The 14,809-nt window shown below is 40.9% G+C and overlaps 1 long non-coding RNA gene across 1 annotated transcript; it reads left to right on the top strand.

Annotated features, from left to right (window-relative positions):
• The first annotated feature begins 3,259 nt into the window (after positions 1–3,259).
• LOC121080548 lies at positions 3,260–6,024 on the top strand. Its single transcript, XR_005825410.1, has 3 exons — positions 3,260–3,288; positions 3,840–3,875; positions 5,979–6,024. It is a non-coding gene; the product is annotated as an uncharacterized LOC121080548 (long non-coding RNA).
• The last annotated feature ends 8,785 nt before the right edge of the window (positions 6,025–14,809 follow it).

Below are 14,809 nucleotides of genomic sequence, written 5' to 3'. Positions count from 1 at the left end.
ATTGTTCATCATTCTGTCAATAACAGGAGATGCTGCTGTTCCTGGTATCTTTTTGTGAAATAAAACTGCTCCCTCTATCTTAGGTACAAGCATTTCCTCAGAGGCCTGCTGGAGAACACCAGCCCAGACAGTGCTAAGTACCAGAAACTTGCAAATATGATTCCACCTGTAGATGCTGCCACTTAGATCAGTGATCAACCTCCTTGCTAATAACATTTGCATTCTCATTTTCCATCTACTTCCACAGGAAGAAAAATCTTCTCTCTGGGGTTCTAGTGCGTTACTGTTTCCCATCATCATCTTGATCAAGATGTGACTGAGAACACATTGGGAATAAAAATGTAGAGTGACTGACTGGGAAACTGGCCTAGGGGTTAGGTTGGAGAAATGGCAGCTGTATTTTTTACAATGAGGGTGGCGAGACACTGGAACAGGTTGTCCAGAGAAGTTGTGGATGCCCCTGTTCATGTTCATGTTCATGTTCAAGGCCAGGTTGGACAAGGCTTTGAGCAACCTGATTTAGTGAAAAACGTATCTGCCCATGGCAGAGGGGTTGGACTAGATGATTTTTAAAGGTTCCTTCCAACCCAAAGTTGTTGGTCATGTGCCTCAATTTTCTAGCATAATTCATGTCCTTCATGCCATATTTACAAGCAGTTAACACCACTTATGGGACATTTTTCATGTTTTTGCTTCCAAATCAATGAAAATATTCCTCTGTCTAATGTTTCATTGGCAAATAAATGTTTTCTAGAACCACAGAAGTGTTGGTTGGATAGAGGCCTCTGGAGGTCATCTAGTCCAATCTTCTGCTGAAATTGTAGAATAAATATGTTGCTGATACTTGGTTTAAAACATTTGCTTCTTAATTTCACCTTATCTTTTCATAGCAAGATAGCTAAGGCGTAATACATACTCATTTGTGATAACCTCAGAATATGCTGCTATAATTCCAGAGACTGTGAAATCTGTTTCTGAGGTACCTCAGTGGGTCTAAGACATCGTTTGTGAGAGAGAACTCATTGCAGATACTTCGGTTTCAGAAACTGCTCAAAGGACAGAAGCCCCAGGTGTTGACTCCAGGTGGGTCTTACCGACAGCTCTGTTTTCCTTCTGCCAAGCTGAGATAACTGGAGGTAGGCTTGCCTTAGAATAGAATAGAATCACAGAATGGTCATGGTTGGAAGAGACCTCTGGAGATCATCTAGTCCAACCCCCTGCTAAAGTAGAGTCACCTAGAGCAGGTTGCACAGAGTTGCATCCAGGCGGGTTTTGAATGCCTCCAGAGAAGGAGACTCCACAGCCTCTCTGGGCAGCCTGTCCCAGTGCTCTGTCACCCTCAAACTAAAGAAGTTTTTCCTCATATTCGGATGGAACTTCCTGTGTTGCAGTTTGTGCCTATTGCTCCTTGTCCTGTCACTGGGCACTACTGAAAAGAGTCTGGCCCCATTCTCTTGACACTTGCCCTTAAGATATTTGTAGATGTTGATAAGATCCTCTCTCATTCTTCTCCAGGCTAAATAGGCCCAGCTCTCTCAGCTTTTACTCTAGAACAGATTACTTCAGTTGGAAGGGACCTACAATGATCATCTAGTCCAACTGCCTGATTTTACTCCTATTGAAAACCCTAGTTATGAATATTCTGTCCTGCTGAATTCTTTTTAATCTCTGCCTTTAATTTCCTGTTTCTTTCACATGCCTTCAGTATGAAGAAAAGTGCTTTCCTCTCTAATTATAAAGCAATTCAGCTAGTGACACTTTAATGGTCTTTATTTTGTGCAAATGTTGTTTCAAGTGCCTGATTTTCTGTTTTGCTTTTCATAGTATTTCTCTTGAACTAAACATATACTTTGTTGCCTGTGTGCTTTCTAAAAATTAATATTCTCTGCTGAACCAGCAGAAGTGGAAAAGGATAGAGAGCAAAATGGAAGAACAGAGCCTTTCTTGCCCCTAATACATTGTCTACTTGTCCTGGTTTCAGCTGGGATGGAATGGAATTAATTATCTTCTTGGGAGCTAGTACAGTGCTGTGTTTTGGCTCTGATGTGAGAACAATGTTGATAATGCACTGATGTTTTTAGTTGCTGCTAGGTAATGTTTATACTAAGTCAAGGACTGTTCAGTTCCTCAGGCCCTGCCAGCAAGAAGGCTGGAGGGGCACAAGGAATTGGGAGGGGACACAGCCAGGTCAGCTGACCTGAACTAGCCAAAGAGGTATTCCATACCATTCCTGGAGGGTTGGCCAGGGTGGGCAGATCATTGCTTAGGGACTGACTGGGCATCAGTCAGTGGGTGGTGAGCAGTTACATTGTGCACAATGTGATTCTTTCTTCCTTTCCCTCTGGGTTTTATTCTTTCCCTCACCCTTTTCACTATAACCTGTTGTCATCATTGTTATTGTTCTTTCATATTTATTTTATTTCAATTATTAAATTGTTCTTATCTCAACCCTCAATTTTTACATTCCTTTCCAACTCTCCTCTCTGTCCCTCTGGGTGAGGGGGGGAGTGATCGAGCGGCTGCATGGTACTTAATTACCAGCTAGGGTTAAACCACAACACCACCGTACTGGGCAAAAGAGAGGTGCAACCCATCACTGAAAAGGGCTTGCTTCTGTGTAGAAGCCTTTGGTCTAACATACCCATGACTTTTCTGAGACTTTCATTTTATGAGATGTTCCTCAGATGTGACTTGCTCTTTTGCTTTTTTCTTCTTTCTGTGAAAATGAGGCATTTCTGCTTTTATTTTCATTCCCGGTCTGTGTCCCTAATCGCCTGGCAGTGGCAGTCTTGGTTCTTTGTATACATGAGGTTTATTTGCTTTGTGAAGATCTCTTGTAGCCACTGTGACAAGGAATAATGTCTCAGATGACTGCTGTGTTGGTTGTGTTGTTGTGGATTTGGGTTTGTTAAGGCAACCAATCCATTGGGTGGTTCAAAAAACAGTCAGTCCCCACTGCTTGCACTGATGAAGTGTCCTGAAGGCTTTCCCTGGTAGGTAACCTTTGCTGTTGATTGCAGAGGCTCCAGGACCAAAAGGAAGTCAAGGAGTTCCTGGGTCATCTGGACCTCCAGGACAGCCAGGCCCTCGTGGATCAATGGGACCTATGGGTCCATCTCCAGACATATCACATATTAAGCAGGGCAGACAGGGCCCCATGGTCAGTATTCTCATTCCTTGTCATGCATTGAACAATTGGCCTTAGCTCCACAACCTGTCATGTCCTTGTGAACACTTTCTTTACTCTTGCAGGGCCCAGCAGGAGCCCCAGGGAGAGATGGTAGCAAGGTGAGGAGAGGTACTGTTTTCCATAATGTGGGCACATGCACATGTGAAGTGCAGGCTTGCTAGAGAGACCCTCTACACACTTGTAGTCACATCCTTTTACCATGTCATTTCCTTTGCTAAGTTGAAAATGTCCTGTTGTCCCATCCTTTCATGTCTTCCTTCTGCTATTTTGTGCTTCCCATTCTTTAAGTCTTGCAAATAGCCCTGCCAGGCTATCTGTCAAGCAGGTTCCTTTCCTTTCTCTGCAGCTCTTTTGGCTTTTCCATGAAGAAATGTTGATGCTTTAGCCCATTTCATTAGACTGCTCTTTTGTGAATTTCTCCTGTTAACTGGTTTGCTTTTTACTGTCTAGGAGAAATATCAGAAGTGCCCAACTCTGCGCTCACTAGGATCAGCGGCAATTTCCTTGTGTTCCTCCTTTACTTTCTTTTTATGAGCAAGCGTAAGCTGATGATTCTTGATCTGGGGACAGTAAGTAAGGGGGTCTGCAGAGGCAAACTGCTTTTCTGGTTTCTTTTAGTCACAGTAAACTGAGGTGGTATTGATTACAGGGGGAGCAAGGTGCACCAGGACCAAAGGGGATACCTGTAAGTATTGCTCACAGCAAACATTTCCACAGCAAAGTGGTGTTGGCTACTAACAACAGGCCAGCCAAAAGGGAAAAAACCCAAAACAAAACACCCTTTCTTGTGTCAAGAGCACAGTGAAAGATACTTTACATGCACAGAAAATGTTGTTGGAAAGAAAGTAATTACCTGTTTTCATCCAATTTTTTTACCTACTGTCATGGTTTCACCCTAGCCAGTAACTAAGTACCACGCAGCCACTTGCTCACTCCCCCCCCTCACCCGGAGGGGTGGGAAGGAAAATCAGAAAGGAATGTAAAACTCAAGGGTTGAGAGAAAGACAATTTAATAATTGAAATAAAATAAAAACAAAAGAATAACAGTAATGATAACAAAAGTTATAATAAAAAGGAGGGAGAAGGGGAGAGGAATGAAATCCAAAGGGAAGGGAGAAAAGAAAACTAGTGACACACAATACAATGGCTCACCACCTGCTGACTGATGCCCAGCCAGTCCCCGAGCAACAATCAGCAGGCCCCAGCCAACCCCCGTGAGTTTATGTACCAAGCATGAAGTCCCATGGTATGGAATACCTCTGCCCTATGACAGTGGTGGGGCATGCTCAGAAGGCAGTAGCATGACATCCCATGCAGAGTGCTAGTTAGTACAGTTCAGCCAATGCTCCTAATAGGAGTTTGATGCCTGAAAACCTTTTAAAATCTTGCCTCTTGTATCTCTCTGGAACTTGGCGAGCTATAAGCTTTGAGCAAGTAATCAGGAGAAGGATGGATAGTTACAATCTGTTTTCAGGTGAAATTGTGTCCTGGTTTCAGCTGGGATAGAGTTAGTTTTCTTCTTAGTAGCTGATGCAGTGCTGTGTTTTGGATTTGGTGTGAGAACAATGTTGATAACCACACTTATGTTTTTAGTTGTTGCTGGGTGATGTTTATACTAAATCAAGGACCTTTTTGGTTTCTTGGGCCCTGCCAGCCAGAGTGCTGGAGTGGCACAGGAAATTGGGAGGGGGCGCAGCCAGGACAGGTGACCTGAACTAGCCAAAAGGATATTCCATACCATATGACATCAAGCTGAGTATATAAACTGGGGGAAGAAGAAAGAGGGGGGGGGGGACATCTGGCATTATGGCATTTGTCTTCCCAAGTAACCATTGTTCTTGATGGAGCCCTGCTTTCCTGGGGATGGCTGAACACCTGCCTGCCCATGGGAAGTGGTGAATGAATTCCTTGCTTTGCTTTGCTTGCATGCACGGCTTTTGCTTTACCTATTAAATTGTTCTTACCTCAACCCTTGAGTTTTACATTCCTTTCTGATTTTCCTCCTCATCCCTCTGGGTGAGGGGGGAGTGAGCAAGCGGCTGTGTGGTGCTTGGTTGCCAGCCAGGGTTAAACCACTACAAATTGTCTAGAATTTTGTTTCTTATGGTCTTTTCTCATTGGTGAAATGTATTTTTAAGAGTATGTCCAGCAGGGTGTCCTCAGTATTAAATAGTGTACTTTACTGTGTAAAGTCAGCTAAAATTTATAAAACTTAATGAAATTTTATCTGATTTTCCAAATCAGATACTCTCTGCATTGTAATTGCCAATGTATTTAGTAAGTGATCGACAGCAGTGGGGTTACCATACTGAAAAGATACCTTCCAAATATCAACATTCCCTAAATATTTTAAACTATTATTTATTTAATTAATTAATATTTTTATTATTTGATTATTTAATTATTAATTTAATTAAAAATCATTGATTAATTAGTTATTCTAATAACATAATTTCTATCAGTTTAATAAGGAACACAAGGAACCAAAATTTAGCTCCTCTGTTCCCATGAGGTGTTGAGATGCTCTTAGAATGCAGATATATCAAAAGAATTGTTAAGTAACAAAAGGGCTGAGCATCTTGTAAATGTAGGCTCTGTCTACAAAAACATTTGCCTTTTGAAAATTGTTTCCTGAACAGGTTGATTCCAAAAGATACCTTTAATTTCTGGCAATCAATATGAAGCAGTGTTTTACTGAGTTACCCCTTCAAGAGTAATTATATCAACCTGTTCCAAAACTGTAAGAGCAAAGTGGATTATTATTAATTACCGTGCCTTATGACTGCAGGGCCCACCAGGTTCATTTGATTTCCTATTGCTGATGATGGCAGACATTAGAAACGACATCACTGAGCTGCAAGAGAATGTGTTTGGACACAGGACTCATTCATCAACAGAGGAGTTTCCATTACCTCAGGAATTTAAAAACTATCACAACACAGTAGATTTTGGATCTGGAGAAGACTACAAACCACAGGCAGCACCCAGAGACTCCAGGATACAGAAGGCAGCCCATCCTTATCTATGTCTACTGAAAAATAGAGCCCTTTTAGAGTTGTTTGATATAAAAATGTACTGGCGATTTTATATATATATATATATATATATATATATATATATGTCACATGAAGGAGGGGGGGGGAATCCTCTCAACCCCAGGTGTTTGTGTTTGATCTGTCTATTAGCACCCCAGGAAAAGCCAAAACCTTTGTACCCAACCAGTCTGTCAGTGTCCTGTTACAGGGACCCTTCACTGAACAGTCCCACTGGATCAGAGGGCAATTTGACTGCCTTGTTCAGGGAAACATGCCAACAGCATCAGGGGGACTCCTCAGCAGGTCTTCCTACTTTGTTTAAATGTGTTACCCGCTGCCAGCAACTGTTAGCACCCACAAACGACTCACACTAACAGTTTACAGAATAATACTCTTTATTATAAAATCGTGATAAGATTTGTGATTGCCAGTGATAGGGACTGTCTGCAAAAACAACCTTGAAATGATACACTGCCAAACTATATACAACCAAAACCTTAATTACTAATGACAGCTAGAATGAGTTGCATGTATAAGTCAAAGTTCTTACCCAATAGGTGTCCCTATGGGGGAGAAGACAGGTTCAGCCTGTCAACTGATCAGTTACGATGGAGTCTTCCCTAACTTCTCCCCTCACCTGTCTGCTTTTTATACTTCATAGTACATTGCATATTCATTCATCATACACAGGACTGGTTACAAGTTTCTCACTTCTAATGCAAATTAGCACACATCCTCAGCACTACTGAAGTTCTCTGCTAACTACACATGCTCCTCAAGTGTCATTTTGCCCTCTTTGGGGGGGGCTATTTGAGTTGGAGGTTGTGATGTCCCACTACCACTATTGTCTTTGTCCTATTTTCAACCAATTTTCTGTTGATGTCAGTGGATTGCAACACCTTATCATCCTGTTTCCTTTCATAGCCAGAACTTTCTTCACTTGAAGGCTTCTTTCTGTGTAACTTAGATAATGGTGTTCTTTGCACTGTTCTGTGTTTCTCATGCTCCCCAAGGCTGACTCCCTTGATTAGAAGTCCATTCATAACAACTTTAGAGTGAGTCAGATTGACCTAGCATTGTGAACACTAAATCAGAGTTGGGTAATCCAGGAGTTTAGACAACAGTTCCCACTGCCCTGGACTTATTTCAGTCCAGGACTAGTCCATTTCCATAACATTTAGGTGGAGCTTGAGTGACTCTAGTCATACATATTGTTGTTGCTAACTGGTATTGTGTGCCCAGTGAGGTGTAGTTGTACTTTGGAGACAGGTAACTTTGAAAGGGAGGTGTGCATAGTATTACAATGAGATTATTTCATCTGAGAAAAGTCATTTCACCACAATGGTTGGCTCAGCCATGGACACCTCATGGATTCTTCATGTGACAACTGGTATGCAGCTTATCAGCTGTGTGGTGCCATCAAGTTCCCATTCCTGCAGGGAGCACGACAGAGCATGGCCACAGGGTCTCCACTCTGCTCCATCCTCCATCACTTCTATCAACATGTGCTGAGCTGGCAGGGTGTGTTGCTTAGGGAACTGTGGTGATGTAGATTCCATGCATGCCAACCATCCTGAAGATGATAGCTGTATTTTACCCTAAAAAGCTTTCTGTAATACTACGCTTCTGTTAGGACCCAATTTTTCTCTAATTCTCCCCCTCAAGGTGATTTCCCACAATATATTATTTCCCAGTTTTCTCTCTGCTTTTCCCCATCCATGCTGCCTGTACTGTAGCTTTCCCAGTTCATGGTAACCTCCTTGCAGTAATTCCATACTGTCAAGCCTGCACTGTGCATTGTACCTAATCTATCAGGAAAACCTTCTGAATGTATTGGGCTAGCATGATTAAGGCACGCTCTAGCTAACGGTGCAGACTACAGCATCTCATCTGCCTACCTTGCATTGTGTCCAAATGACTCAGTACCCAAATTTTGCCAGGGGTAGAGTGGTAGCTGAACATCTTCCCTGAATTACATCAATAATGAAACCCTAGGTCCACAGTTATACATGTAAATGTATTATACCACTGAATTCAAGTCTCCAGCTAGTGTCCCCAGGCTTAGGAGAGAGTGAAAAGTAGATCCCCATTTCACAGCAGAGGCCAGCTGTAAGTGAAATGTCTCCTTCTATTATGCCCCACCATGTCAGAAAAAGGCCAAAAAATATATGATGAAGCAGTGACACAAGCATGTTGGTTGTTGATCTGGAAATTATTTGGCTTTGTGTTGCTAGAGGATCATGCAGAGAGAGTCAAAAAGATGTGTTTGTCCTAAACTAGCACTACTTTTCCCTTACCATTCTCCTGCTACTCAGTGTGGAGACCAGTTCCCTTCCTCAACTGATTTATATTGCATACATTACACAAAGATGAGCAAGAGAACAGGGAATGTATAAAGCAGGAAAAACAAGCATAAGTGAATCAAGTAGGCTTATGGGCAAGCACAAAATAAATCCCAGTCTTGCAAAAAGAGTTGGATTCTGATTTCCTGTAGGTGTGTGTCTTCCTTGGTGAAATGCTGAAGTCCAAGTGAACTCAAGACCAGAGAGAGGACTCATGTCTGCAAAGAGCTTCCACCTGTTTTGTTCCTCTGCTGTGTGAGAGCAACCTAAATGGCATTCATGGAACTGGAACATAGACTCGCAGTGAATTTGGCTGGGTATATGAGGTGTGTGAGTAGGTGCAGGAGTGCACATGACAAAACATTTCAACTGGTACAAGGATGCCTAAAATTAGATAATGCATGTGGGATCCTATATTTGTGAAGAGGGATGAAAAGGAGTGTCCTTTTTTACACTGGAAAATTGGATGCACAAGTTAAACCATACCTCATGGATGATGTATGTTACCATTTATTTTGGATTACCATAGCTGCTGAGGACTGCCATGCTTAGAAGATAAAGTAGTATATTAAGCACAAAACTTCAATGTTGTATCTGTGTAGTTGCTACTTCTACAGTATTTTTAGTGCTGGGTCATATCTGTGTTACAAATGCAAAGAAAACCTTTTTATTTTGCCATGTTTTTCTGAGCTTGTATGTTCTAATAGAATAAATACAGATAAAAATATAAGAAGGCCCTTTTCAGATAACCCGTAAAGGTTTGAATTCCCTTCCACATTCTCTGGGCCAAAAGATAGTTGGTATAATCTCTATACCACCAGTACAGGTCATGTTGTATAAACAGCTGGCTGTCTAGACCTTTCATATATTTTGCATATTATCTTAAGAGGATGTGTCCATTCCTGTAATTGTTTGCCAACTCCTCACTATCAGTATGCCACAAGCAAGGGCATTAGCTTTAAGAGCATTAATGTTCTGTATTCCTCTTCACATTATATGTATATCAATATTTACAAAGCAATGACTAGATCACTGGTGTAGCTTAGAAAAAATGATAGTGCTCTCACCCTGTGGTCTTTGGGCTTCTCCTCTGGGAGGAGCTCTCCCAGAAGCTGCAGATCCAAGTAGTCTTGTAAACCAGGTAATAAAGAAATCAGTGAGATTTGGGGAAGGAACTTGTGGACAAAAGAGGGCCAGTCTTATACGCAGCAGACTGAAAGAAACCTCTAAGACAGCATGAACTGAGGTGAGGCATTTATGTCTTATTTTCTTAATTTCAAGCAGGCAACTAGGTATAAATAACGTTGTTCATGAATATGCAATTTTAAGGAAATTTGTTAAAAGTCAAATGTTATGTTTGTAGAACAGCATAGAATAGTTCAGTTGGAAGGGCCGTACAATGATCATCTAGTCCAACTGCCTAACCAATTCAGGGCTGACCAAAACTTAAAGCATATTATTAAGGGCGTTGTTCAAATGCCTCTGAAACACTGACAGGCTTGGGGCATCGACCATCTCTCTAAGAAGCCTGTTCCGGTGTCTTACCATCCTCTCACAGTAAAGAAATGCTTCCTAATGTCAAGTCTAAACCTCCCTTGGCACAGCTTTGAACCATTCCCATGTGTTCTATCACTGGATACAGGACTTTCCCTTTGTGAACTCACATTGATTGTGCCTGATGATTGCATTATTCCTTAAATGCCTTTCAGTAGTACTCAGTATGATCTTCATAATTCTTTCAGGTACTGAGGTTAGACTAACAGGTCTGTAGTTCCCTGGGTCCTCCCTCACTCCCTTCTTGCAAACAGAAATAACATTGGCTAGCTTCCAGTCAGCAGGGACCTCCCCAGACTCACAAGAGCTTTGGTAGATGATCAAGAGGGGTCCTGCCATAACATCCGCTAGCTCCTTCAGAACTCTGGGATGAATCCCATCAGGCCCCATGGACTTGTGAACATTCAGCTGATACAGCTGGTCCCTTACAATTTCAGTGTCCACAAATGGAAAGGCACTGTTCCCACACTCATGGTTCTCCGACTCAGGGGACTGGGCAGCCCAAGGTCTATCAGTATTATTAAAGACTGAGGCAAAAACTGCATTGAATGCCTCCACTTCTTTCTTCATCCCTATTAGTCAGATGACCATCTTCAACAAGCATTGGTCCAATGTTTTCTTTAGAACTCCTCTTGCTATTAATGTACTTTAAAAAGCCTTTCTTGTTATCTGACACAACACTGGCCGATTTCAACTCTAATTGAGCTTTGGCCTTTCGTGTCTTCTCCTTGCATATGTGAACCACAGCTTTCATCTCTGACTCTGCTCATATTAAGCAGTTTTCCCATTCTGGCCCAAATTCCATAGATAGGTGGTGAAAGAACGTAACTAGTAAGTAATTCAGGCACCTTTTTTTCTTTTTCAGTTAAGAATTTTCTAGTAAGGATAAGCAGCAGCTTAATTGCCTGACTTTCAGAGAGCAGGAGCTAGCTGATCACATGTAGTCAGAAAGTTAGTCACAGGAACCCAAGGAGGTCAGGAGTATAAGTCGTTGGTGAGAATGAAAGACATTAAATAATTTTGGAAGAGTGCAAGTAGCGGTATTCTCCCTAGTCCATAGATTTGAGTGTCAAGGGCCCAAGAACTGTGGTGGTTTTTTACCTTGAGCTGCAAGCTTCATGGACTTCTGATTACACCCTACACATGAAGAATCTACTTTAATCTGCAGCATTAAACTGTGCCAGAAATCCAATAATTTGTGTTGATAGCTGAGATATATCAAGTCACAGACACTGGCATGTAAGACCATCTAATTGGATAACAGGTTTCTTTAGGACCTCTTGTGTGACTGGGTGCTCTCCATGCCCAGAGCACACTCCAAGCAACAATATTGTGACAAATGTCTAGTCTGAACAATTATGAAATGGTCACCTGGGGCTTCACCTGTGCCCTCACTAAACACTGCTATTGCAGAGGTCATCTAGAAATAGTGCTGCAGTTGGAGAGGAGTGTTAAAGCCACCATGTGTAAAGGTCTCTAAGATGCACCTCCAGGTACCTGTGAATGTGGTTGTACTTCATACATGTGGGGTTTTGGATGAAGGTAGAAAAAGAGGCTATAATTCCCCAAGATTTTCAGTCAATGTGCAGATTAATTGAGGAGATTGAGGCACGGACTCCTGAATTTGACCAGAAGACCCTTTATTAGTCCAAAACCCATGCTTATATATCCTCGTTTGTTGTTTACGCACAACGTACTAAAATATCATTGGTTAATCAATACTGTTCACACACTTCTTGGCTACATATAATTGGTTAATTACTAAGCTACAAACACACTGAACTTGTTGCATTTTTTTTCTCTCTTCTTTCTTATCTCTGCGAGTTTCATGTTCTCAGCCAGCTGCCGACGTGGCATTGTGCATCCACTCCAGCCTTGCTTCATATCCCTGTTTTTCTTCCAGGCATTCTGCCAACTTTATCTTACTTTCTTTCTTCTTTAGCCTTCAAGGTCCTTCACAGGCATCGCGGCCTCCAGTACCTGCCACAAAGCTCTCTACAATTCCCCTTTCTTTATTTTTAACAGAAACAACATACAGGTTAAACTGCTTTTGAATCATAGATCTTATACAATTCAACATACAGGGAATAGTCATCAATTAACTACAATTACCAATAACAACATTCCTCCACGTATTGTAAGCTCCTGCAACCATCCAGTGATTCCCCATAACTTAAAAAGATTCCGCAACCAATCTCCCGATAGTTCATGCTGTAAGTCCTTTGACATGCCCTTCAATTTTTGTAACTGACTGTGAATTGACTCCGGATGGTCTGAAAGGTTCATACAGCACATTCCTTAGCGCTGTTCACTATAGGCTACTCTCTACTGTTCATGCTGTTTCCTTACCTTCTAGAGGTGAGATCACATTCCTCCTTTCTGTCTCATCCTGGTTTCTTCTCATACTCCCTCAAAGTTATTTACCTCTTTGCTGCAGGATCTCAGCTGCACATAGTCAAAGCAAGGCCACAGATGCACATTATCAATGTCAAAACAACCCACTGTCTCTGTTCCCTACAAATCCCCCTTTTTGTTTTGGTTTTTTTTTTTCAAAAGGTTGCTTTAACATGTTATGGACTTTTTTTTTTTCTTCTTTTTTTCCCTCATCACTTAATTACCAATTTCAGCCTTATTTTATGTGTGCATTTGTACATTTCAATCAGGTTCACAAAATGTAAAACTTTTGTTATCAGCGCATTTGATACAGAGGTCAACGTATAGGTTTATGATTTTTTATAAGAACATGCAATAAGCTATGGAAATTTTATGAAAATATTTTATCAGAAACTTCTAAGCAAATAAATGAGCATGAGAAATTGTGTTTAACTTGTAAATTCTATATATAAGCTGTTAAGAAACATTTTCTTATACTAAAAAAAAAGATAAAACCTACTTAAAAGCTCTTGAAATCTTGCACTTGGGCAAGTGTTCCACTGTGCCTCCATTCTGAAGCACGGAAGTGGAAATTGTGTAGAAGAAAGTTTTACTTGAAATAATTGTTCAGCTGTTATTGCTGCTTTTCAAAGAACCTGAAAGCATACAATGAAAACTTATAACTAAACAAACAGCTGAACCTTTAGATTGTTGCTGGAATTAAATGTAGAAGTTAATTATAAAAGTTTCTCAAAATGTTCTGGTTGCTTTGTGTTGTTTTATTTTGTTGGGTTTTTTTAAAAATATATATATAACTATAACTATACACAAACAGGGAAATAAAAAAGTTGCTTAAAAAAAACCTGAAAAATAATAGTATACAGTATTTACAGCTTAATCACCTTTTTTTTTTTTTTTTTCTTGTGCAACCAGAGACACTTTACTGTAACAGAGAAGCCCATATTTACATCTCTGAGCTCGGACACAAACCGCAGCTGCATGCTCCACCAGGCTCAGGGCAGAAACCATTCATGCAGTTACACAGCTATATATCACTACAAGCATGCAGACACCTATTAAACACTAGATAACCATGTTCATCTTTCCTACTCTCCTTCACAACACCTAGCTGTTCTCTCATCTCTTCTTAGGTCAGATATTTTCCATCTTCCTCTCCTATATCTCTCTTCAGACATTCTCTATCCTCCTATTTTTTGCTTGTTAATTGTGACAAGGTAAAGGTTATGTGTAGCTAGGTGACCATGACCTGATTTATGTTATGATCAACTAAATGCTGAATACAGGAAAAAAGTCATGGGGGATATAAGGCAAACATCAATAAGGCGGTTAAGGCAATTATAATAAAACCTGCAATACTTTTGATCCACGGCCCAAAGTTTCCCAGCCGTGAGAAGAGACCAAAGGCATCCTGCCCCTGGCTCTGCTGCAGATCTTTGTTTAAGGCTTTTAAGTTTTTTATGCTTTTGTGACTTAATTCAGAGTGGTCACTCAGATTCACATAACACATCCTTATCAAAGTCTTCACAGTCGTGTCCCTGTACTAATAATAAAAATCAGTAGCAACTAGGTTCTGTAGAAAGATATGACAGACAGAATCAACATCTGTTAATAAGCCAGGAAAGAAAAAAAAAAATAGCTTTTGTAGTATTACTTTCTTTAGCAAGCTAGCAGCCTAATTTACTAAGCAAGTTAAGAACGTGTACTATTCTTACAGAAGAGATTAGAGAAGCAGAAAAAATGTGTTATGCTGCATTCCAGAACTCAGCCTGAGAATTACAGTCTGCTGTGAGTTCTGCGTTACAATCATTTGACACATGTTGGGGTTGCGATTGTGAAAGTTGCCTGTTTACAATTTTCCTTGGCATTATCACAGCTAGTTGTTTTAAAAGCAACCCTCGAGCTTCCTCATGATCGACCTGTTGTTGCAAAATATTCTGAAGCCAATCAATCAAGTTAGTATTAAAGTTAGTGACTCTTTAGGACCCTGCAAGACTGTGGCAAGACTCCCGCATCCTGACTGCCTTAATAGCCATCTCATTCATTTGCAAACAGTTGTCCCTGGGATACCTTGCCTGAGTCACAGAATCGGCACAATTATTTTCTCCAGCCAACTGCTCCTAGTTAACAGCAATTCCCCAATTAAGGTTTTCAGTCAAGGCCACTACACATAGCTCACAAAAATCAAATAACCACATCATATACTGTATCAGTTAGTACCATACAAAGCAATGACTTCCAATCATGCAGTGTGAGTGTATAAGGCTCTGCCATCACTTCAAGAAGGGACATAGCAA

This window comes from Falco naumanni, chromosome W (assembly GCF_017639655.2).
Source record: "Falco naumanni isolate bFalNau1 chromosome W, bFalNau1.pat, whole genome shotgun sequence".
NCBI lineage: Eukaryota > Metazoa > Chordata > Aves > Falconiformes > Falconidae > Falco > Falco naumanni.
Note: the sequence above shows the minus strand (reverse complement) of the source record. Positions and strands in the feature narration are given on the sequence as shown.